Consider the following 22945-nt stretch of genomic DNA (forward strand, 5'->3'; position numbering starts at 1 on the left):
GTATTGATTATAGGGCTTTGAACAAGATTACCATAAAAAATAAATATCCTTTGCCCTTAATTCCTGTACTATTGGATCACGTCAAGGATGCTGTCATCTATACTAAACTCGACCTCCGAGGGGCTTATCATTTGGTCCGCATACGAGAAGGAGACGAATGGAAAACAGCATTCAAAACTCGCCATGGCTTATTTGAATATCAAGTTATGCCCTTCGGTCTTTGTAATGCTCCTGCTGCATTTCAATATTTTCTCAATGACGTCTTAAGAGAATATTTGGATCTATTTGTCATTGTTTACATAGATGACATTTTACTCTACTCCAGTGCAAAAGAATACCATGAAGAACACGTGAGGAAGGTACTACAAACTCTGCGAAAACATCATCTCTAGTGTAAACTTAGTAAATGTGAGTTTCATACGGAAGAAGTAGAATTTTTGGGCGTCACTTTAACACCTAAGGGAATGCAAATGACCGACCGGAAGATTCAAGCTGTCATGGATTGGCCCACACCTAAATCTGTCCGAGATGTTCTGTGTTTTCTGGGGTTCGCCAATTTTTTTGGGCGTTTTATTGATCATTTTTCCCAAAAAGTAGCCCCCATTACAAAATTACTTCGCAAAAATACCCCTTTTCATTGGTCATCACATACGGAAGAAGCCTTCCAGATGTTAAAACAAGCTTTTACCACGGCCCCTATTCTAGCTCATCCACGGAGTTCAGACCCGTTTATAGTGGAAGCAGATGCCTCTGATGTAGCAATTGGGGCCATTCTTTCACAAAGACACCCTACTACTGGACAATTACATCCCGTTGCTTACATGTCCAAAAAGCTTAACACAGCAGAACAAAATTATACTATTGCAGAAAAAGAACTGTTGGCGATACGTGCAGCATTCAAGGAATGGAGACATTATTTATCTGGAACAATCCATCGAATCACAGTCTATACCGATCATAGGAATCTACAATTCATGAGTTCAGCTCGAGTATTGACTCCTAGACAATTGCGATGGATGTTATTTTTCGCTGAATTCGACTTTGTTGTTACTTTCAGACCAGGTAGTGATAACAGAAAGGCTGATGCTTTAACCAGACAAGACTCTGCTTTAGTACAAGAAAAACCTCAACCTATGCCAATCATTAATCCCTCTAAAGATATATGTTTAATAGCTGCTGACGAATTTCTGGATTCCATTCGTGCTCACTTCAACAGTACGGAATGGTCAACCTGTTTGAAAAAAGGCACTGATTATTCAATACGACAAGGTTTACCCTTTCATAATTCAAAAATCTTTTCACCCACAAAAGAGTTACAACGCACAGCTTTTCATTGGTTGCATACACATCCAGTAGCAGGCCATCCAGGACCCCAAAAAACTCTCGAACTTCTGAAAAGATATTTTTGGTGGCCCACTTTAATTAAAGATATTAAACAAATGATAGAATCATGTGAAATTTGTGCTCGTTGTAAAAGTTCTCATGTTAAACCAAAGGGATTATTAATACCTTTACCAACCCCTAATTCCACATGGGAACATATTTCAATGGACTTCATCACAGGTCTCCCTGAAGTCAACCATGTAAACACGGTATTAGTAGTCATAGACAGTCTGACTAAATATGCACATTTTATCGCTTGCAAAGGACTTCCCACATCAAGCGTTCTGGTCAATCTTATTCTACAGAATATTGTGCGGCTTCATGGTCTCCCAAAGGTTATACTATCTGATAGAGACTCGCAGTTTTCGGCACATTTCTGGCAGAAATGGTGTCAGGCTTTACATATTGATTCTAATCTATCTACAAGTTATCATCCACAAACTGACGGCCAGACTGAAAGATTACATCAAACTTTAAAACAATATCTGCGCTGTTACACAGAAGAAGATCCTTCTTCTTGGCCTTCGCTTCTTTGGCTTGCAGAATTAGCCTATAATAATTCTTGTCATTCTTCAACAAAAAACACTCCATTCTATGGTCTTTATGGTCAACATCCTCGTTTTCTACCAGTTGATTTTCCAAGTTCTACAGAAGTGATGCCGGCAGTACAAGGAATGTTATCACATTTAATAAAGATTCACTTACAACTCCAACAAAATCTTCAACAAGCCAAAATAAAATACAAACAACAATATGATAAGAAACACCAACCTGGTCCCGAATACAAGGTAAAAGACATGGTCTGGTTATCTACAAAAAATTTGAATTTTAAAGACAAGAGTGCATTTCATCCAAAATTCATTGGGCCATACAAAATTCTCCGACTCCTCAACCCTGTAACATACAAACTGAAATTACCCCCGTCTTTGCGAATTCATCCTGTTTTTCACACCTCTTTACTTAAACCTGCCATTACCAAGAATAAAACACGCCCACCACCAATCCTTGTTCAAGATCAATGGGAATATGGAGTACAAGCCATACGAGATTCTCGATTTCGTGGTAACTCTTTGTGGTACTTAATATCTTGGAAGGGTTATGGTTCTGAAGAGGACTCTTGGGAACCTGCTTCACAAATTCATGCCCCACGATTGATACGTCAATTTCATCTCCGTTACCCCAATAAACCAAGTCCGCGCCCACGTCTGGGGAGGGGGTGTACTGTCAGGACCGTGGTAACGCGTGGGCGCAACTGTTCTCATGTTGCAGCCACCATTGCCATGAAACAACACATTTTGTGTGGTAAAAGTCATTCTCTTAACAGATTAGGCCACTGGTGGTATCATTGTTCCAGAACAGTGAAATGAACATCTTGCATCTTTGGCACATCGAGCATCGCCGCCGTCATGGAAGAATCAGGAAGCCAGGAGGAACTTCAAATCCCAGCCTCCTTTGATTCTAATTATGTCTGGGTGTGGTCAGGCTATAAATACCTGCCACACCCATTCAACCGACGCTTCCTATTTTGAGCGTCTATGAAGAGCGGGTCCCATGTAAGCAGCTGACAGGTTTCCTTAAACCTGTCTTTCATTTCACGAGCGGCCGGCTCGCGGCGGTGAGGAATTTCCTTTTTGGGTCCGGTGCAAGCAGCTGACTATATTTCTCGGAAACCTGTCTTGTTATTTAGCGAGCGGCCAGCTCGCGGCGGTGAGGAATTTCCTTTTTGTCATACCTGCCCTTTCCGTGAACTCAAGGTTTATTTGCTTTAATGAAACGCTACGAGAATGTAGCTTAGTAACAGTGTGTCTTTCGGATTTTGATTTCACAGTGGCATTTTCTTTTGAAAGAAAGTTACATTCTAATAAATGTTTCGCTTAGAAAGAGTGTTTAAATTGTTTAAAGGATTTAAAAGCGTTCATTTCAATTCCATCGTATTATAACATTGTCTGTACTAAATAATATAAAAAAGGTGACATTGTGTTTGGACAAACCTTGTCTGCTGAAAGAAAAAGACAAATATTTGTGTTTCTCCTGTATGAGAGTTATTGAGGAATCTATGGTGTCTTTATTTAATGACTATGAAGCAAGGTATTTGGTGGAATAATTCAACTTACTGTTTTTCTGGATTTCTGTATTAAGAGTGGTGCAGACTTTAATTTTAAAAAAGATACATTCTTAAGTAGAATTGTTCTTTGTTGAAAGACATTCATAGGAATTAGCGAGAGCATTGATAGATAGTGAATCTTTATAGTTAATGACATTTTTGCATATTCCATATTAACCCGTTCCTTTTCAGATCTCCCTCCTTGCTGTTCCTTCCCGATTAACCCTTCCCCCGGCTGGGCCACTCGGAAGTGCAGCGCTATTACAGCATCTGACTTTGGTGTTGCCTGGAAGCGGGACCCATATTCAGCATCGTGCAGATCCCGAGAACTTGGACCTCCTGACAGAGGGCCAGGGGGACTGGCGCTGGGTGCGTTCTTGGCGCGGACGGGCACAGACCGGCTTGCCTTTGGCACCCCTTCGGCGCACCAGAGACGCGACTGCGCTGCGGCTGCAATAAATGGGGGAGGGTGGGAGTGGCAGCTGGGAGGAGGGAGGGCTGGGCGAATGGGAAATGCTGGGGGGGTGGGGCCGCAGGGGATGGCAGCGGCGGGAAAAAAGAAGAAACAGAGGTGAGGAGGAGGGGGGAGGCGGGAAGGGCCGCAGGGGACGCAGCTGCAGGGAAATGGAATTAAAGGGAGAGACGGTGAGGATGACGCTGGGTGGCGGAGCGGGGCGCGACATGCCTGCAGAAGCTAACACACACAGTTCTAAAAAAAGATTATTGAAAGAAAAATTATTTTAGTCTGTATTGCCAAATTGGGTGGTGCATCTGCAATCTTCTTGGATTACCCTGTCAATTTTCTTGGGTGCCTGCTTGAAGAAAATTGATAAGGTAAGCATGAGTGTTATGGGGCAGGAGAAGAGAAGGCCTGCGGATTGTAAAACAGAAATGATTATCATGATATTGTAGAATCAAGAAGGATTGAAATGGAAGGTAAGCTTCGTGAGGAGGAGTGTACCAGGAAGACTCAGAGGAGGCAGAGCAAGAGGAAAGTCCTTTGCAATCACTTATTTTATGACTGATATGTGATCAAGTAAGTGAGAGCAGTTACAACCAACAATCACAGACAAGTGGCTGCAAGTATGTCATGATTATCATTACATTTAGCCTAGAACATGTGTATAATTTGACATCATCCATCACATATCTGTCTCCTCCAGCTACCTACAACAACAGGCCCCCTCAACCAACCACATAGTTTCAAATTTGAGCCAGCGCACATATACACAGCAGCATTGCATACACCAAATGCCTCCCACCACCAGTCCACAGATTGGAGTAGGTCTCTTAGACTCATCATCATCCATGTTGATTTCCAAGAAGTTACTAGCTTTCTTCTTCTGGCAGTTGCTTAAGTTGTCAATTCACACTCTGAGTCCTCCAGACTCTGATTAAAGATTATGGTGGTCATTATGAGTCTGGCATGACCGCCAGACTCATGTTGGTGGTCCCACCGCCAACAGGCTGGAGGTGGAAATGCCACAATATGACCAACACTTCCAGGCTGCCGTAAGCCGGCAGCCTGGCAGTCCACGTGGTTTCACATCCTCCATGGCAGCGCTGTTTGCAGAGCCGCCCTGGGGATTAGGAGTCCCCATCCACTAGCCTTTCCATGGCGGTTCACACCACCATGGAAAGGCTGGTGGAATGGGGGACTCGGGGGCCACTGGGGCCCCTGCATTGCTCTTGCACTTGGAAAGAGCAGTGCAGGGGCTCCATTCACAGCCCCATTGAGCATTCCACTGCCCGAATTACGTGCAGTGGAAAGCGCAACGGGTGCTACTGCATCTGCTGCACCGCCACACTGGCACTGGCTCCATTGGGAGCAGCGTCGATGTTAAGCCCCTGATCACCGCGGAGCTGGCCGGGTTCAAGCCGCACAGGCGGACTGAGGGCAGGAAGAGTTTTGCGGGAGGCCTATGTCCAAATACATACCAATTGCTCCCGAGAGTCACATTCTCCCAGCCCAAATGAGATAGAGTGACCTGTAGCACATAGCTGTGTTGAACAACAAGAGAAACATTGAGTAGTTTATTTTTTATTAGACTAGATTTGTGTTTGTTAGATAAATGGACTGGTTGGCAAACAAATCTTGCTAAGTGTCAAAGGGGAAGAAAATAAATCACCTTCATAAAAAATATTATCACCCTTTATTAGGCCAACATTGTAAATCAATCATGACACAAACACACTCAAGCGTAATAATTTGTGTTAAACAATAAACACCCTGTTAGACCTGACAGCCTTAGGGTTGTCACCCCCAACTTTTTGCTTGCCTCCATACACTTTTTGACACTGTTTTTGTTGGTTTTAGGACTCTGCGCACTTTACAACTGCTGACCAGTGCAAAAGTGCATATGCTCTCTCCCTTAAAACATAGTATCATTGCCTCATACCCAATTGGCCTATTTAATTTACTTGTAAGTCCCTAGTAAAGTGCACTACATGTGCCCAGGGCCTGCAAATTAACCGCTACTAGTGGGCCCGCAGCACAGATTGTGCCACCCACATAGGTAGCCCTTAACCATGTCTCAGGTCTGCCATTGCAAGGCTTGTGTGTGCAGTTTCACTGCCACTTCGACTTGGCATTTAAAAGTACTTGCCAAGCCTTAAACCCCCCTTTTTCTACATATGTCACCCCTAAGACAGCCCCTGGGTAACCCATAGGGCAGGGTGCTGTGTAGGTAAAAGGCATGACATACATCTGTGTGTTTTATATGTCCCGGTAGTGAAAACGCCTACATTTGTTTCCCCCTGCTGTGAGGCCTGCTCCTTTCATAGGCCAACATTAGGGCTACCCTCATAAACTGTTTGAGTGGTAGATTCTGATCAGAAAGGGGTAAACAGGTCATATTTAGTATGGCCAGAATGGTAATATAAAATCCTGCTTAGTTGTGAAATTTTATTTTATATTACTACCTTAGAAATGGCACTTTTAGAAAGTGAGCATTTTTCTGCATTTAAAATCCTTCTGTGCCTTATAGTCTGTCTCCAATCCATATCTGGGGTAGGCTGCTTGACAGCTTCCTTGTGCATTTCACCCAGACAACCACGAACACAAGATGCTCAGTTACACTTGCACACATCTGCATACTGAATGGGTCTTCCTGGGCCGGAAGGATGGGGGGTTTCGACACTTACATTTCAAAGGCTGGTTTTTCAAAGGCCTACCCAATGGACTGCCAAACCCCCTACTTGGTCCCTGGCAGACAGACCTGTACTGAAAGGGGACCTTGTGCACTTCAATACCACTCTTTGTAGTCTCCCCCACTTCGAAGGCACTTTTAGGTATATAAACTGGGTCCCTGACCCCACCAACTCCGACACTTCCTGGGACAGACACTGTGAACCAGGGCTGTGACCGGACTTCGACGCACAGCCCTCTGGATCGACGCATCACTGAACCGGAACAACGCAGCCTGACTTCCTGTGGGAAGAATCGACGCTGCACCTGCTGTGCGACAGAAACTCGGACGCATAGCCCACCGGATCAACGCAGCACCTGTGACTTCGTCCTCCATGCCTAGGATTTCCATGCATCATCTCTGGGTGTCCAAAGACCCTGGCAATGCAAAGAGGATTCAAGCCTGCACGCCGGAATTAGATGCAAAGCCTTTGCTTCATGGAAAAGAATCAACGCATTGCCTGTGCAGGCCCAGAAATCCAACGCACACCTACCTTTTTTTCTATGCATCTCCTTCGCTGCGGTCTTTGTGCATGTAATGTTGACGCATACCAGGTACTTTGTTCACGCAAGACTTGAGACTCTTCTGATCATTGCAACAGTGATATTTTAACTTGTGATTATCAAATCTTGATCAGTTTTACCTTAATTTACTCAGATAAATATCTTATATTTTTCTAAACCTGGGTGGTGCCACCACTAGGAGAGTCACATGAACTATCTCAACATTGAAACAAGAATCCCTCATATCACTTGCATAAAGCATTACTTACCTGTTCCAATCAAGCATGGTAGTACATTACTGATCCTCTTTGATTCACGAAACAAAACACAGATTGGCTAGTAAGTTGCAAATCAAATATCTGGGTCAGTCCTACTAGAGGGTAAAAGGAAGGCTAGGCACAGGATGGAGGCAGGCATCGTCTCTCAAATCTCCTTGAGGATGCTTTTAAGGGGGGGGACTTCAGTGCACACTGGTCCAACTCCAATCCGGCCATACATGTGCCTAAAATGTTTGCGGTTCAATGGTCATTGATACAGAAACAAACAATATAAAATAATAGTGTTCCCCCAGCTAGCTATATCCTTTTTTTCTCTAAGCAGTTTCTCAATAGAAGAAAGAAGAAATTTCTATGGTGGCCCAGGTCTACTCAGTAGTCAGGGAAGTAGAGTGTGACGTCAAACTCAGGTGGTTCTCCTAGAAGTTGGTCAGCTAACACACTACCGTGGCCTGAGACTGACCAATCACCCTCATCCATCTCCTGTTGTATTTCAGGTATGCTGTAATTCAGGGATATACAGTGCTGATTCATTTTGTTCATGGTCAAACTCTCCATGTTTTGGGGCAAAAGAGTGGTACTTCTCACTGTGACAACCGCACCAGTTGTATTGAACACACACTCAGCAGACACACTGGCTACAGGGCAAGTCAGATACTTTATTGCCAGCCTGCTGAGCACTGGCCATTGGCACCTCTTCCCATACCAATACACCAATGGGTTTTGACCCAGAGAGACCTCCTTTGGGTCAGCCAGGTAGGCTCGAACCATCCTCTTAATAGTCATTGGTGCACCACCTTGCTCGACCTCTTTTGCATTCCCCTCTGCAGTAGACTTAACCTCTGCACACATGCTCAATGGAAATTGTAGGCTGCAATCCAGAGCTTCTGCTCGTGAGTGGACCTCTAACTCCCAGATGTTCTTTTTCTAGGTCGCTGGCTTGCCCAGCAATCCACAACTTGTAGGTTGAAAAATCCCCATCTGAAGAAGGAATGAAGGTGGCCAGTAATTGTTTTGTTCCGTGGGCCAAGAATTGTGGCACAGATATAATGGTCGAATGACACAATTTCTCTTTTCAGTTTTGTATTAACAGAGAAGCAAAGGATTATGCTCTCTGCCTACTCCTACGTATCTCTTTTTTTTATCAACACCTGCATATGTTTCAGACACCTCCTATGGCTGTTTCTGCAGCATATGCACCAATGGGATAGCTTGGCCCATTGGACAGTCCTCCTTGCTGACTACCCGTGTGAAATTTTCAAAAGAAAGCAGCATCTCTGCCAGGCACCTGACAAGGCCCCATTGGTCCAGCTCAATGATCATGCTTTTCACAGTTGCACCCCCGCTGCATGACATATTCATTGATCTGTCTGTACTGCTCAGACAGATGCTGTAACATGTAATAAGTAGCATTCCAAGGTGTGGGCACCTCCTGTATGGGGACTTCACCTGGCATTCAGTCCTGTACAATGATGTTTATGCAGTGTGCCAAACACAGGATGCTGAAATAGCCACCATCTGACACGGCCTTAACTATGTTACTGACATCCTTCATGGCAACAAATCCAGTGTAAGTGCTCTGCGGTGCAGCCATTCAAAGGCCTTGTTTTTAAAATCATCCAAGATGTTTGCAGCTGTATGGGATTTCTCCATGACGAACATAGCTACAGTTGCATGCTTCCGAGCACCATTGCAAATTTCAGCAGTATCACCACCTGCAGATATCATTTCTCTAACCCCCACAAAATAGATTCAGTGTGCAGTGATCAAATGTAATCAGTGCCTCGGCAACTGGATGTCTGTCATCAGGTGGACAGGGTGGACACACTCTGCTGCAAAGCTTGCCCAACCAGTTCCATCACATCGTGCTGTAGTGCTGGAACAGCAACTCTGGCGGAATAGGTCCGGCTAGGAACCTTCCATTTTGAGCAGATGGCCACCACAAATTCTATAAAATCCACTCCTTCCTCACAAGAAAAAGGGAGGCGGTCCAACCCTAATGTTTTAGCCAGCTTCCCATTGTACAAAAGTGCCGTTAGGTGGTTGAGTCCGTACTGCAGGCACAAAAAAAGGTCTGGGACGACAGTCCAGTGGGGGAAGCTCCTTCTTATCACTGGCCGCTTTCTTGGTAGCAGCTTTCTTTGGGGCCATCTTGAAGGTGTCAGTTGGCAGTAGCATTTAGCATCAGCAGCTGAAGATATGTCCTTGTGGTCGTGAGTGTGGTCATGCGTCACGTCGTGCATAGGCGTTCTGTCTGGCAGTACTGTCCGTGATGTCTCTTTCTCTTCATGCACCTAAAAGCAAACATGCAAGAAGGATCAGTGAAACGTGGCATTGTTGCAGCTGAATTAGTAGTAGAAACATTATCATTTAATGGTTACTTAACTAAACTGATAAATAATTATGAAATAATAAAGTGTATGCATTCGTAAAACCACAACAACATCAACTTTCATCATCATGTACACTCATGAAGGTTAAGAAAGAGCAACAACTACGACATACAGAATGTAACTGTCAGCTTTATCCGTCTGCATCAAGTTGGAAAGTGGCACTCAGGGAGGTGCTGGTGACAAATGGAATAATAATAAACCCTGAATAATGTAATGTAGAGCAGCTGTACGCCTAGGGAAGGCTTGAGGCTAACGGGGAAAATGGAAGGAAATCATAAAAAAATAACATTAAAAAATTGTATTTCTTTTTTAAAAAATCTAAAATCAAGAAAAAATGTAAAACATTTAAAAAATAATGTATTATTATTATTATTATTGCTATTATTATTAAATTGAAATTAAAACGTTTGTGAAATAAGTTATTTAAAAAAGAATACACATTTTAAAAAAGCTGTTGCTGATGTCCCAGGGGCCGGGGGCTACCATGAAAGAGGAGTGGTGCAGGTGAAAAAAGCCAAATACGTATATAATAAAATATAAAACACTGTTCATACAGTGCACTTAGTAATGAGCATGGACCTCCTAGGCCTCACGCATCACACACAAAATGTGCAGCCACACGGTCAAGCAAGCAGGATGAACAGAAACAAAAACCACATACAGGTGTAGGATGATAATTGACTGTACAAAAAGGGCCCGCGCCCACATGGCATGGGAAACAAAGACAGACGGTGGCCTATGACAAACTCTCTCACGCACTGGCCAGACAAAGAAGGCATTGGCACAGGAGAAAAATACAGCATTGTCACTAATTCCAAAAATTAAAATTAAAGGGGCTAAAAATTTCACAACAACACACATCCTACAAAGGCATTAAAAATTTATAATATTACCCCACCATACACTGTTTGCAGAAAAAAAATGAAATACCACCAAATAACATGTGGATCTTAAATCCAATGTCATCCATGGTGTTTCAGCTCCACAGACACCACAAACAGCTGTTTCATCGTGCACCCATGACTAGTACTGGGCCTACAGCTGGAAGGCCTAATTCCATTAGCAGCCAGGCCACTTAACATTAACATAGTGAATTAAATGAATATTGCAAATTTACAAACCAAAACATGGAGAAAATGTAGTGAACTGTAAAACATTTTTCCTTTGTAGAACACAAATTACAAGTAAAAATATAATTAGGCCCCAAATGCAGACCGTCCACCACAATAAATTTGAAAAATTGAATACAATTACAGATAAATCCTGGTGCATGCCTGTAGGAAAGTACCATCTTGCCTGGCATGTTTCCCCCATATTTCACTGTATATATGTTGTTTTACTTGTAATTGTCACTGGGACCCTGCCAGCCAGGGCCCCAGTGCTCATAAGTGTGCCCTGAATGTGTTACCTGTGTTATGACTAACTGTCTCACTGAGGCTCTGCTACCCAGAACCTCAGTGGTTATGCTCTCTCATTTCTTTCAAATTGGCACTAACAGGCTAGTGACCAATTTTACCAATTTACATTGGCATACTGGAACACCCTTATAATTCCCTAGTATATGGTACTGAGGTACCCAGGGTATTGGGGTTCCAGGAGATCCCTATGGGCTGCAGCATTTCTTTTGCCACCCATAGGGAGCTCTGACAATTCTTACACAGGCCTGCCACTGCAGCCTGAGTGAAATAACATCCACGTTATTTCACAGCCATTTTACACTGCACTTAAGTAATTTATAAGTCACCTATATGTCTAACCTTTACCTGGTAAAGGTTGGGTGCTAAGTTACTTAGTGTGTGGGCACCCTGGCACTAGCCGAGTGCGGGGATACCATTACACGCGTGCACTACATATAGGTCACTACCTATGTGTAGCTTCACAATGGTAACTCCGAATATGGCCATGTAACATGTCTAAGATCATGGAATTGCCCCCTCTATGCCATCCTGGCATTGTTGGTACAATCCCATGATCCCACGGGTCTGTAGCACAGACCCGGGTACTGCCAAACTGCCTTTTCAGGGGTTTCACTGCAGCTGCTGCTGCTGCCAACCCCTCAGACAGGTTTCTGCCCTCCTGGGTTCCAGCCAGGCTTGGCCCAGGAAGGCAGAACAAAGGACTTCCTCAGAGAGAGGGTGTTACACCCTCTCCCTTTGGATAAAGGTGTTCAGGCAGGGGAGGAGTAGCCTCCCCCAGCCTCTGGAAATACTTTCATGGGCACAGATGGTGACCATTTCTGCATAAGCCAGTCTACACCGGTTCAGGGACCCCTTAGCCGTGCTCTGGCGCGAAACTGGACAAAGGAAAGGGGAGTGACCACTCCCCTGACCTGCACCTCCCCTGGGAGGTGCCCAGAGCTCCTCCAGTGTGCTCCAGACCTCTGCCATCTTGGAAACAGAGGTGCTGCTGGCACACTGGACTGCTCTGAGTGGCCAGTGCCAGCAGGTGACGTCAGAGACTCCTTCTGATAGGCTCCTTCAGGTGTTGCTAGCCTATCCTCTCTCCTAAGTAGCCAAACCCTCTTTTCTGGCTATTTAGGGTCTCTGCTTTGGGGAATTCCTCAGATAACGAATGCAAGTGCTCATCAGAGTTCCTCTGCATCTCTCTCTTCACCTTCTGCCAAGGAATCGACTGCTGACCGCGCTGGAAGCCTGCAAAACTGCAACAAAGTAGCGAAGACGACTACTGCAACTCTGTAACGCTGATCCTGCCGCCTTCTCGACTGTTTTCCTGGTGGTGCATGCTGTGGGGGTAGTCTGCCTCCTCTCTGCACTAGAAGCTCCGAAGAAATCTCCCGTGGGTCGACGGAATCTTCCCCCTGCTACCGCAGGCACCAAAGAACTGCATCATTGGTACCCTGGGTCTCCTCTCAGCATGACGAGCGAGGTCCCTTGAATCCAGCAACTCTGTCCAAGTGACTCCCACAGTCCAGTGACTCTTCAGTCCAAGTTTGTAGGAGGTAAGTCCTTGCCTCCCCACGCCAGACTGCATTGCTGGGAACAGCGACTTTTGCAGCTACTCCGGCCTCTGTGCACTTCCGGCAGAAATCCTTTGTGCACAGCCAAGCCTGGGTCCACGGCACTCTAACCTGCATTGCACGACCTCCTGAGTTGTCCTCCGGTGGCGTGGGACTCCTTTGTGGAACTTTGGGTGAGCACCATTTCACTCCTCTTTGTAGTGCCTGTTCTGGCACTTCTGTGGGGGCTGCCTGCTTCTGAGAGGGCTCCTCGTCCTACTGGGAACCCCCTCTGTCCCCTGACGCAATTGGCGACATCCTGGTCCCTCCTGGGCCACGTCAGCATCCAAAAATCCTAACCGCACGACTTGCAGCTAGCAAGGCTTGTTTGTGGTCTTTCTTCAAGAAAACACTTCTGCATGACTCTCCACGGCGTGGGGCATCCATCCTATAAAGCGGAAGTTTCTAGCCCTTGTCGTTCCTGCAGAATCCTCAGCTTCTACTGTCCAGTAGCAGCTTCTTTGCACCCACAGCTGGCATTTCCTGGGCATCTGCCCATCTCCGACTTGCTTGTGACTTTTGGACTTGGTCCCCTTGTTCCACAGGTACCCTCGTTTGGAAATCCATCGTTGTTGCATTGCTGGTTTGTGTCTTTCCTGCAGAATTCCCCTATCACGACTTCTGTGCTCTTTCGGGAACTTTAGTGCACTTTGCACTCACTTTTCAGGGTCTTGGGGTGGGCTATTTTTCTAACCCTTACTGTTTTCTTACAGTCTCAGCGACCCTCTACAAGGTCACATAGGTTTGGGGTCCATTCTTGGTTCGCATTCCACTTTTGGAGTATATGGTTTGTGTTGCCCCTACCCCTATGTGTCCCCATTGCATCCTATTGTAACTATACATTGTTTGCACTGTTTTCTAATACTATACTGCATATTTTTGGTATTGTGTACATATAGCTTGTGTATATTTGCTATACTCATACTGAGGGTACTCACTGAGATACTTTTGGCATATTGTCATAAAAATAAAGTACCTTTATTTTTAGTATATCTGTGTATTGTGTTTTCTTATGATATTGTGCATATGACACTAGTGGTACTGTAGGAGCTTCACTCGTCTCCTAGTTCAGCCTAAGCTGATCTGCTAAGCTACCATTATCTATCAGCCTAAGCTGCTAGACACCCTATACACTAATAAGGGATAACTGGGCCTGGTGCAAGGTGCAAGTACCCCTTGGTACTCACTACAAGCCAGTCCAGCCTCCTACAATGCCCTCTATCAAACAAACAAGTTATACAACACTCTTATACTAGTGTTTTTTTAACTTACTTATGAAAACTCAAATACAACAGTCCTTAAATCCAATACTATATCCAGGAGATGGACAAAGCACTGGGAGGTGCCTGCTGGACAGGAACCGGAAGTTGATGTCTCTGGGGCACTTTCTGTTGTTGAAAAAAAAGTAAATTAAAAAAGTACTCCTTGCACAAAAAAATCAACGCAAACTGTCCATTAGACCTGTATATATTCTTTGTTCTTGTTCTTTGTTCTTGTAGGAGGCTGGCCCTCTATCTAGTGCACAAAACCAGGCACACTGTGCAGAGAGTAAGGCCCATCGATGTTGGTTTACAGAGGTAAAAACTAGACCACCTAATGCTATAATTGTTATGGTACCTTGGACAAGCACTTAGGCTAACCTTGGAAAAAAAGCAAAGCATTTGTTGTACACACAGTATCAATAAATGAGAGGCCCAGGAGGGACCAGGATTTCGCCACTTGGAGGAGGAGACAGAGGGGGCGCCCAGCAACTCAAGGAGCCCTCACAGAAGCAGGCAGCACCCGCAGAAGTACCTGAACAGGCACTTGGAAGAAGTGTGAACCGGAGTCCACGCGAAGTCACAAAAGGGAGTCCCACGACGCCGGAGGACAACTCAGAAGGTTGTGCACTGCAGGTTAGAGTGTCGGAGACCCAGGCTTGGCTGTGCACAAAGGAAATCCTGGAAGAGTGCACAGGAGCCGTAGCAGCTGCAAATCACGCAGTACCCAGCAATGCAGTCTAGCGTAGGGTGGCAAGGACTTACCTCCACCAAACTTGGACTGAAGAGTCACTGGACTGTGGGAGTCACTTGGACAGAGTTGCTGAGTTTCAGGGACCACTCTTGTCGTGCTGAGAGGGGACCCAGAGGACCAGTGATGCAGTCTTTTGGTGCCTGCGGTTGCAGGGGGAAGATTCCGTCGACCCATGGGAGATTTCTTCAGAGCTCCTGGTGCAGAGAGGAGGCAGGCTACCCCCAGAGCATGCACCACCTGGAAACAGTCGAGAAAGCCGGCAGGATGAAGCGATACAAGGTTGCTAGTAGTCGTGTTGCGGTTTTGCAGGCATCCTGAGCAGTCAACGGTCGATCCTTTGGTAGAAGGTGAAGAGGGAGATGCAGAGGAACTCTGATGAGCTCTTGCAATCGTTATCTGAAGAATTCCCCAAAGCAGAGAACCTAAATAGCCAGAAAAAGAGGTTTGGCTATCAAGGAAGGAGGATTGGCTATCAAGAGAGGTAAGAGCCTATCAGAAGGAGCCTCTGACATCACCTGCTGGCACTGGCCACTCAGAGCAGTCTAGTGTGCCACAGACACCTCTGTTTCCAAGATGGCATAGATGTGGGACACACTGGAGGAGCTCTGGGCACCTCCCCTGGGAGGTGCAGGTCAGGGGAGTGGTCACTCCCCTTTCCTTTGTCCAGTTTCGCGCCCGAGCAGGGCTGGGGGATCCCTGAACCGGTGTAGACTGGCTTATGCAGAGATGGGCACCATCTGTACCTATCAAAGCATTTCCAGAGGCTGGGGGAGGCTACTCCTCCCCAGCCCTCACACCTATTTCCAAAGGAAGAGGGTGTTACACCCTCTCTCAGAGGAAGTCCTTTGTTCTGCCTTCCTGGGCCAGGGCTGCCTGGACCCCAGGAGGGCAGAAACCTATCTGAGGGGTTGGCAGCAGCAGCAGCTGCAGTGGAGTCCCCGGAAAAGCAGTTTAGCAGTACCCAGGTTCTGTGCTAGAGACCCGAGGGGTCATGGAATTGTCCCCCCAATGCCAGAAAGTCATTGGGGGGGACAATTCCACGATCTTAGACATGTTACATGGCCATGTTCGGAGTTACCATTCTGACGCTGTACATAGGTAGTGACCTATGTACAGTGCATGCATTAATGGTGTCCCTGCACTCACAAAGTCTGGGAAATTTGCCCTGAACAATGTGGGGGCACCTTGGCTAGTGCTAGGGTACACACACACTAAGTAACTTTGCACCCAATCTTCACCAGGTGAAGGTTAGACATATAGGTGACTTATAAGTTACTTAAGTGCAGTGGTAAATGGGTGTGAAATAACGTGGATGTTATTTCACTCAGGCTGCACTGGCAGGCCTGTGTAAGAATTGTCAGAGCTCCCTATGGGTGGCAAAAGAAATGCTGCACCCCACAGGGATCTCCTGGAACCCTAATACCCTGGATACCTCAGTACCATATATTAGGGAATTATATGGGTGTACCAGTATGCCCATGTGAATTGGTAAAATTAGTCACTAGCCTGTTAGTGACAAATTTGGAAAGCAGAGAGAGCATAACCACTGAAGTTCTGGTTAGCAGAGCCTCAGTGAGACAGTTAGGCATCACACAGGGAACACATACAGGGCACATACTAATGAGCACTGCGGCCCTGCCTGGCAGGGTCCCAGTGACACATAGACTAAAACAACCTATATACAGTGAAATATGGGGGTAACATGCCAGGCCAGATGGTACTTTCCTACATGACCCCCTCCCCCAAACGAAGGACAATAAGACTAGCCATGACCTGATGAGTCTTCATTGTCGAAGTGGAAATATCTGCAGAGTCCATCTGCATTGGACTGGATACTCCCAGGTCTATGTTCCACTGTATAGTCCATTCCCTGTAGAGATATGGACCACCTCAACAATTTAGGATTTTCACCTTTCATTTGTTTTAGCCAAAGTAGAGGTTTGTGGTCTGTCTGAACAATAAAGTGAGTGTCAAACAGGTATGGCCTCAACTTTTTCAGTGCCCAGACCACAGCAAAGGCCTCCCTCTCAATGGCAGACCAATGCTTTTCTCTAGGGGTCAACCTTCTGCTGATAAAAGCAACTGGTTGATCCTGGCCCTCAGAATTCGGTTGTGATAAGACTACCTCTACCCCTAATTCAGATGCATCAGTTTGAACAATGAATTTCTTGGATTAACATGGGCTTTTTAGGACAGGTGCAGAGCACATGGCCTGTTTGAGCTCCTCAAAAGCTTTCTGACAGCTAGCTGTCCACAATACCTTTTTAGGCATCTTTTTACTGGTGAGATCATTAAGTGGGGCTGCTATGGAGCCATAGTTTTAATGAATCTCCTGTAATACCCAGTGAGGCCTAGGAAGGCTCTCACCTGGGTCTGAGTTGTAGGGGGAACCCAATCCATGATTGTTTGGATTTCCCCTGAAGTGATGCAATCTGTTCTCCACCTACCAGGTGTCGCAGATAAACCGCCTTTCCCTGCCCTATCTAGCACTTTGAGGCATTGATAGTGAGGCCTGCCTTTTGCAGGGCCTCCAAAACTTTCCAAAGGTGGACCAGGTGCTCATCCCAGGTGGAGCTAAAGACAGCTATATCATCAAGATATGCTGCACTAAAAGCCTCCAACCCTTGCAGGACTGTGTTCACCAACCTCTGAAAAGTGACAGGTGCATTCTTAAAACCAAAGGGCATCACTGTAAATTGGTAGTGCCCTCCTATAGTTGAAAATGCAGTTTTAAGGTTTAGCATCCTCAGCCAATTTGATCTGCCAATACCCTGCAGTCAAATCAAAGGTGCTTAGATACTTGGCAGATGCCAGTGTATCTATTAGCTCATCTGCCCTGGGTATAGGGTTAGCATCAGTTTTTGTTACCTGATTGAGACCTCTGTAATTAACACCCAACCTCATCTCCCTTTTTCCATCTTTTGAGTGAGGCTTTGGTACAAGCACCACAGGACTCGCCCATGGGCTTTCAGAATGTTCAACCACTCCTAGATCAAGCTTTTCCTGAACCTCTTGTTTTATGCAGTCCCTGACATGGTCAGGCTGCCTATAAATTTTACTTTTGACAGGCAAGCTGTCTCCAGTATCAATTGTGTGTTCACACCAAGATGTGGTGCCTGGCACAGTTGAAAAGAGTTCAGAAAATTGTCCAAGGAGATTTATGCAGTTGTCTTTCTGTTCTGCAGTAAGACAGTCTGCTAAAACTATTCCCTCCACTAAAGCATCCTCTTCAGTGGAGGAGAAGAGATCAGGGAGAGGGTCACTCTCTTTTTCCTGTCCTTCATCTGTTGCCATGAGCAAGGTGATCTCAGCCCTGTCATAGTAGGGTTTTAGGCGGTTGACATGAATCACCCTAAGGGGACTCTTGGCAGTGCCCAGGTATACCAGATAGGTAACCTCAACATTTTTCTCAACAATTAGATGGGGTCCACTCCATTTGTCTTGGAGTGCTCTTGGGGCCACAGGCTCCAATACCCACACCTTCTGTCCTGGTTGGTACTGAATCAGAACAGCCTTCTGGTCATGCCATTGCTTCTGGAGCTCTTGGCTGGCCTGGAGGTTTTTACTGGCCTTTTTCATGTACTCAGCCATTCTGGATCTTAGGCCAAGTACATAGTCCACTATGTCCTGTTTGGGAGCTTTTAAAGGTTGTTCCCAGCCCTCCTTAACAAGTGTTAGTGGACCTCTTACAGGGTGCCCAAAGAGGAGTTCAAAGGGCCTGAAGCCCACTCCTTTCTGGGGTAACTCCCTGTAAGCAAAAAGGAGGCAAGGTAACAGGACATCCCATCTCCTCCTGAGTTTTTCAGAGAGTCCCATTATCATACCTTTGAGAGTTTTATTAATCCTCTCTACCAGTCCATTTGTTTGTGGATGATAAGGTGTGGTGAATTTGTAGGTTACACCACATTCCTTCCACATAGCTTTCAAGTATGCAGACATAAAGTTGCTACCCCTGTCTGATACAACCTCTTTTGGGAAACCCACCCTGGAAAAGATTACCAGGAGGGCTTTTGCCACTGCAGGTGCTGTAGTGGTCCTTAGAGGAATAGCTTCAGGATATCTTGTGGCATGGTCCACTACCACCAAGATAAAACTATTGCCTGAAGCAGTAGGAGGGTCAAGGGGGCCAACTATGTCAACCCCTACCCTTTCAAAGGGGACCCCAACCACAGGTAGTGGAATAAGGGGAGCCTTTGGTGTGCCACCAGTCTTGCCACTGGCTTCGCAGGTCACACAAGACTTACACAAATCTTTAGTGTCCTCAGACACCCTAGGCCAGTGAAACAGGGGGACAAGCCTTTCCCGTGTTTTGATCTGGCCCAAATGCCCAGCCAAAGGAATGTCATGTGCCAGAGTTAGGAGGAACTCTCTGTACTGCAGGGGAATGACAAATCTCCTGGCTGCTCCAAGTTTTGGGTCCCTTGCCTCTGTGTACAAGAGGTTGTCCTCCCAGTAAACTCTATGTGAGTCACTGACATCCCCATTTTGCTGTTTGACAGCTTGCTGTCTGAGACCCTCTAATGTGGGACAGGATTGCTGTGCCACACTCAGCTCTTCCCTGGCAGGCCCCCCTCCACCCAAAAGCTCAGCAGTGTCTGCTGCCAGCTCATCTGGTGAAGGTTCTGCACAGGGAGGAAATTCTTCTTCATCAGAAGGAGAATCATCTGTAGAGGGAGGGATAGTGGGTAGGGATTTACCCTTGCTACCCCTAGCTTTAGGGAGCACTTGGTACATTGTTCCAGAATCCAAGTTACCCTGTCCTTTTTGCTTTTCGGCCTGAGCCCTTGTCAAAGCAAAAATATGCCCTGGAATGCCCAGCATTGCTGCATGAGCCTCCAATTCCACTTCTGCCCAAGCTGATGTCTCTAAATCGTTCCCTAGTAGACAGTCTACAGGTAAATCCGAGGCAACCACAACCTTCTTTGGACCAGTAACCCCCCTCCCCAGTTGAGATTCACAACAGCCATGGGGTGGCTAAGAGTGTTGTTATGAGCGTCTGTCACTTGGTACTGGTGACCAAGTAGGTGTTGTTCAGGGTGTACCAGTTTCTCTATTACCATGGTAACACTGGCACCTGTGTCCCTGTAGGCCTGAACCTCAACACCATTTATTAGGGGAAGTTGCTTGTACTTCTCCATATTAAGGGGACAAGCAACCAAGGTGGCCAAATCAATGGCACCTTCAGAGACTAACACAGCCTCTGTGGTCTCTCTAACAAGACCAACCCCAACTAAATTACCAAAAGTGAGCCCAGCTACTCCCTTGGATTGGCTATTAGTAGGTTTGCTCCCACCACCACTGCTTTTACTAGGGGCACTAGAATTTGCAGTAGGGGTTGTGGTAGTGGGAGGTTTGGTGTTTTTCTTTGGACAACTGGCATCAGTTGTCCAATGGCCTTTGACTTTACACAAAGAACACCAAGGCTTTTTAACTTGATTTGAAGAGGATTTGGACCCACCACCCCACCAGAGGATTTTTGTGGGCCTGATAAGGACTCAGTTTTACTTTTGTCCCCACCCTTGTCAGAAGACTTACCATCCTTCTTCTTGCCATCCTTGTCACCCCCTGTATGAACTTTTCTGTTCACTCTTGTTCTGACCCATTTGTCTGCCTTCTTTCCCAATTCTTGGGGAGAGGTCAGATCTGAGTCCACTAGATATTGGTGTAACAAGTCAGACACACAGTTATTCAGAATATGCTCTCTCAGGATAAGATTATACAGGCTTTCATAGTCAGAAACTTTACTGCCATGTAACCACCACTCCAAGGCCTTCACTGAACAGTCAACAAAGTCTATCCAGTCTTGTGAGGACTCTTTTCTGATGTCTCTGAACTTAATCCTGTATTGTTCAGTGGTTAAGCCAAATCCATCCAAGAGTGCATCCTTCAAAACTGCAAAATTGTTAGCATCACTTTCTCTAACAGCAAGGAGCCTATCGCTACCTTTTCCCTTGAAAGATAGCCACAATATAGCAGCCCACTGCCTTTGAGGGACCCCCGTACCATACAGGCCCTCTCAAGTGCAGCAAACCACTTGTTGATGTCACCCCCCTCCTTATAAGGTGGGACTATCTTGTGCAGATTCCTGGAATCATGCTCTTTAACAGGATTACTATCAGGAATACTGCTGTTGCTGCCACCATGGGGTCCTAACCCTAATCTCTGTCTCTCCTTCTCCAGGTCTAGCGATTCCCTATTTAAGGCCAGCTGTTGCTGTGCAAGCTTCAGTCTGGTCTCTTCCACTCTCAACTTTTTGAGTTCCCTTTCTAACATGTTGTCTTCAGGGTGGGTGGGTTCGGAATGCGTAGACACAGTAGATAAATTGGAAACAACAGAGGGAGATCTGTCCCTAACTGACTGGACTCTAACATCCTGGCCTCCAGGAAGAAAGACACCCCTACTATGATGGGAATCTCTATTACTACCAGCATTACTAGGTGGTCTGCTAAGGAGCAGATTTGGAACAGAACCTTCCCCACCTCCATCATGGTGATCCCTGGAGTCAGAATGGGAGCCATCTATTAACTTCTCATTTGAAGTGCCTGCTTGGGACTCGTCATTGACAATAAGCATGTTATATAGAAACTCTTTTGTGGGGTTCTTTCCTATCACTAAACCTCAATCTAAGCAGAGACTCCTTAGGCTCTTGTAATTCAAATTGTCATAGGTAGTATTGACCAATTTTAAGAGCAGACTCTATCTCAGACATTATGGAAGAAGGTTTAGAGACAGTGAGAAGAAAGAAAAAGTTTCAGAATTTTTTAAAGAACAGAGAAAAAAACTTTTTTTAACTTTTTGGAAACTTTTAGAATTTTTAAAGTACTTTTCAGCACTTAGTAGAAAGTGTAAGAGGAGAAAAGCAAAACTTTTTGGTTTGGTGTACATACACTGAACTTGTTTTGTATATTATTCTCTTATGAAAAGTACACAATGACAAAGTGGTAAGTAGTGGTAATCATCAACCTATCCTTCGATACTGCGACCTTCCCGGACAGCTGGAAGCACGCCGACATCCAAGCCCTCCTCAAGAAACCCAAGGCTGACCTCAACGACCTCAAAAACTTCCGCCCGATCTCCCTCCTCCCCTTCCCAGCGAAGGTCATCGAGAAGATCGTCAACGCCCAGCTCACCCACTACCTCGAGAACAACTCCATCCTAGACTCCTCCCAATCCGGATTGAGACGTAATCACAGCAACGAGACTGCGCTCCTCGCCGCCACAGATGACATCAGACAGCAAATGGACAACGGCGAAACTTCAGCCCTCATCCTCCTAGACCTCTCCGCTGCCTTTGATACGATCTGCTACCGCACCCTACTAACTCATCTCCACGAAGCCGGAATACAAGACAAAGCCCTCAACTGGATCTCCTCATTCCTCTCCGGCAGAACCCAGAGAGTCCGACTCTCACCCTTCCGGTCCAAAGCCACCAACCTCATCTGCGGCGTCCCCCAAGGCTCCTCGCTAAGCCCAACGCTGTTCAACGTCTACATGGCACCCCTCGCACAACTGGCCCATCAGCACAACCTCAGCATCCTCTCCTACGCCGAGGACACCCAGCTCATCCTCTCCCTCACCAATGACCCACACACCGCCAAAGCCAACCTCCATGAGGGATTGAAATCCATCGCCGAGTGGATGAGAAACAGCCGCCTGAAATTAAACTCCGACAAGATGGAAGTTCTCATCCTCGGACGCACCCCCTCGGCCTGGGACGACTCCTGGTGGCCCACCGTGCTGGGACCCCCCCTACTCCAGCCAACCACGCACGCAACCTCGGCTTCATCCTCGACTCCGCCCTCACCATGTCCAAACAGGTCAACGCAGTCTCCTCCTCCTGCTTCAACACCCTTCGCATGCTCCGTAGAATCTACAAGTGGATCCCGATGGAAACCAGAAAAACGGTGACCCAGGCCCTCGTCAGTAGCAGACTTGACTACGGCAATGCACTCTACACAGGCATCCCAGCAAAAGACATCCAACGACTCCAACGCATCCAGAATGCATCCGCCCGCCTGATTCTCGACATACCCCGCCGATGCCACATCTCCCACCACCTGAAGGACCTCC

The 22945-nt window shown here is 46.3% G+C and overlaps 1 protein-coding gene across 1 annotated transcript in view; it reads left to right on the top strand.

Annotated features, from left to right (window-relative positions):
* Positions 1 to 2920: 2920 nt before the first annotated feature.
* Positions 2921 to 22945, top strand: part of LOC138247470 (trypsin-like) — a 78931-nt gene continuing 58906 nt past the window's right edge. The window contains exon 1 of the mRNA XM_069202091.1: positions 2921 to 3090. The gene's annotated coding sequence lies outside the window, so the exon portion shown is untranslated. The remainder of the gene's footprint in view (positions 3091 to 22945) is intronic.

This window comes from Pleurodeles waltl, chromosome 7 (assembly GCF_031143425.1).
Source record: "Pleurodeles waltl isolate 20211129_DDA chromosome 7, aPleWal1.hap1.20221129, whole genome shotgun sequence".
In the NCBI taxonomy this organism is placed as follows: domain Eukaryota; kingdom Metazoa; phylum Chordata; class Amphibia; order Caudata; family Salamandridae; genus Pleurodeles; species Pleurodeles waltl.